Source organism: Myiozetetes cayanensis, unplaced genomic scaffold, assembly GCF_022539395.1.
Source record: "Myiozetetes cayanensis isolate MyiCay16 unplaced genomic scaffold, myiCay2020 scf23, whole genome shotgun sequence".
Lineage (NCBI taxonomy): Eukaryota > Metazoa > Chordata > Aves > Passeriformes > Tyrannidae > Myiozetetes > Myiozetetes cayanensis.
In genome coordinates, this window is record NW_026087445.1 from 8151302 (window position 1) to 8155054 (window position 3753).

Here is a 3753-nt window from a genome sequence, read left to right on the forward strand (position 1 = left end):
CTAAAACTGGAACTTGGTGTTTTTGTTACGGAGCGGTCGAAATCTGGGCTTGGCACCTGCTGGTCCTCGATAGTGCAGGGCTGCCTCTTGGCACGGAGCGCTGGAGCTTCCCCAGCATCTTGTTCTCTGTGTGGATGCTCAGAGAGGGCTTTGGATGGTGAACATTTCTCCTTACCTTGTGGGAAAACTGGTGACAGCAGAGCTGTGGGAAAACTCTCATTGGCTTGAGGCGTCTGGTCTGAGCAAGGCTCTGAAAAGCCTGTTCAAAGTGTTGTAAAATTTTGCTTTCTGATCAGTTTTTTAGGGGCGTTTTCTGGCTGGTGAGATGGTGAAGGGTAAAAAATAGGCATGTGCTTTTAATTCCATAGTGCCCATGGGAACAGTGTGGTGCTGGGAGTTACCTGCAGTGCTTCCTTACTTCCCAGGCAGTGCTGAGCCCGTACCCGGGCTCTTGGATGTGGTGGCTGGCACAGATTGGAACTGGGAAGCCACGGGGTGAGGAACAGCAGCAGCAGAGGGCCAGTTTTTGTGTCACTCCGAGCTCAACCACCACCCAGAAATGTTTGCCGTCCCTGCTGCCCTCAAGATTTTTAAGGTAATTTAATTTAATTCTTTCTCTCCCTCACAGGGAGTCTCTAGTCCAAATGCAGCTGCAAAGTCCCCAGATAACTGGATATAAATAGCAGAGCCATTGACCTCCTCCCAAATCACATAAGCCTGGAATGCTGGTATTTTCCACTCCGTGGCTGGGGAGGGAGTGGGCATGTGTGTACATGTGCCTGATATCCATCCAGCCCCAGACGGATCTGGGGCCACCAGACATTTGCTGCACAACCACTCAGCAGCTGGTGCTGTGGTGTTTTTATGTGCCACCCAGCAGCGAAACACAGCACTTTTCAGGGGTCAGGGAGGTGAAGTTCCAGGGTGCACTCCCAGAAAACTCCATGGAAAGGGGGATTTCAACCGAGGACAAACCCCTTTGCCCCCTGCAAAAGGTGGTTCCATGTCGAGGATCTTGCTACCCCCGAGGGACGTCCTGGGGATGGGCTTCCCAAGATACGCTTGGGAAAGAGGGAAATTATTAGACACTAATAAATTGGCCACAAGGTAATTCCAACTACAAGTCAGAAAAGGTTTTCTGAGCAGTAAAGGAGTAAGGATGCAAAATTTAGTTTTTAAGTGTTTAGTCCTCCAATTACTCATATGTTTATGAAGGCACCTGGTGACCCACAAACTCCTGCCAGTCCCTTGTCCCTGTTTTCCTGACTGGGTACATGAGGTGGTCGTGGGGTCGCAGATCCCCAGCTGGGATTAAGGCAAATTTAAACAAGAAATGAGAGAAATGGCCCCAGTTTCAAACTCTCCCTCCACACTTAGGGCTTTCACACCAACTCCCTGTCCAGAAGGAGTTGCCTTCCCTCGGTCCCCTCCAACCAAACCATGTTGTCCCACCACAAGCTCATCTTTACGTCATGTTGGGAGCTGAATTTCAAGCTCTGCTGTCACCAGAAGATGATGAGGAATTAGTGGCAAGTGTGTTTGTTTTAGCATTCCAGGTGAAAAAGGCTGAGAAGCACTAAAATTATACCCAACGCCAAAGGAAGGGTTCAGAAGTGTTTGCATAAAACAAGATTAGCACCAGCTATTGCCAGGGCAGGAACGTTGGTGCTAAGAGGAATCAGTGCACCTGAACTATTTGTTTACATGCTGGAGGGCTTTTTTTTTTTTTCTTTTCATTCTTTGTTTTCATTATTCCTGCTCAATTAGATGGGACATTCAGAAGTTGCTACTCTGTATTGCTTCTACCTCCAGGCTGTTGGTGTTTGCTCAGAAAGTTGTTCACAGCTGCTCCAGCCCCGATTGAGGATTTGTTGCTGCAACTCAAATCACCCCCTGAAGAATGTGCAGAGGAGCCAAATGCACCTCGGGTTTAGCCTCCCTGGAATTCCACATGGGTTAATGTGGCTGGGGTAGTGTGAATAATCATAGCAACAAAATGAGTAAATTAATAAAACTCAGCTTGTCCAGCTGGCCAACATGATTCAGAATGCTGGTAAGGGATACAGATACTCTCCTTTAATTGTTTTCCCTGTTTCTTAATTCAGAGAACGATCTTTTTCATAGAAAAGTGGGTTTATGGTCGTATGCAGCCTAATGACTGAATAAATCCTCAAAATTTAATGGAAAAAGGACAGTATAATTTGTGTTGTACCCCAGGTGAGCTGAGGAAGCAGGAGAGAAGGATGTGCTTTTTATTTGTAATGGGTCACTCAAGCCCAGATCTGTATTGCTGAGTACAGCAAAGCAGTTAGAAAACTTCAGGATAAAAAGGGATCAAAAAAAGTCCTAATGTGACAATTCTTTATAATCCCATACCAGGAGAACAAGCAAAGGTGAGATCCATATGTAAGAAGAAGGTAAGATAATATGTAACATGAATCTCTAACCATAGATATACATGTGAGCAATTGCTGGTATTTAGAACACATCTGTATTTTTAAAAAAGCCAATCAGGGTAATTAAAATCATGTTTCCTCAGATTACACCTGTTGGAGGAAATATCAAGGGAGAACCAGGGCTTTATCTGCAACTCATGCCTGTGCAGGGAAATTGTATTTGACAAGCTGGTTTAGAAGAATGTTCCTACAAGAGAGGGAGATGAAAGGCCCTTAAAAATCACAGCGCTGCCTCTGCTGTTCCCACACCAGCATCAAAGTGCTGCTTCCCCTGCTTGGACAGGGCTTTGAGGATATTCCCCTGCTTTAATGATCAAGCTGCAGAAACAGCTCTTGCACTGATAATGACCCTTGATTAAGATGTTTGGTTAGCTCGTCGTGTTTTCTTTCCCCTCTAAGGCTGCTTTTTGTGTGCAGAGCATGACAGTGTGGGCACTGCCAGTGAATGGTGAATGAGAGACATTTCTCTGGTGCTGGAACGGGGGGTCCCCGCTTAAAAACTTCTTGTAAAATAGACCTGCAACACAGAGCTGAGAGAGGGGAGTGAAATGTTTAGATTTGCACTTGAGCTGTGTGACATCATGTTATGATTTTGAATATATATATATGTGTGTGTATATATACATATAAACATGCAGAAGGACATGAAGCTGGGGAAGGGGCTGGAGCATCAGGAGCGGCTGAGGGGAGTGAGGGGGCTTATCCTGGAGAAAAGGAGGTTCAGGGGGGGACCTTCTCACTCTCTGCAACTCCCTGACAAGAGTTTGGAGGCAGGGAAGGGTCGGGCTCTGCTCCCAGGGAACAAGGGACAGGATGAGAGGAAACGGCTCAAGCTGCACCATTGGAGGTTTAGGTTGGACTTCAGGGAAAAATTCCTTATGTGAGGGAGGGGGTCAGGTGTTTACAGTTCTCAGTTCCAGCAGTCCCGAGCAGTCCCCAGTGCTCGCCCCACATTCCCTCAGGACCGGGACCGGGACTGGGACCAGCGGTGCTTTGTCCCGCCCTGGCGGCCGCCCGCGACACTGCACCCACCCTGGGGACCCGAGGGGACCGCGACCCGCACGGGAACTCCTCGGGACACTTCCCCAAGCCCCGGCCGGGAGAGGGGCGAGGCCGTGGCAGAACCGGGGAGAGGCTGAGAGCGGGAATCGAATCGCCGGTCCCTCAGTCGCCCCCCGGGCGGGACTCGAACCCGCGACCCTCGGTCCCGCCCCCTTCTCCGGCGGCCACAACAACCACGGGGCGCCGCGCGCGCCCGTGTGACGTCACCGCGCGCCGCGGCGTGACACGTCGGCGG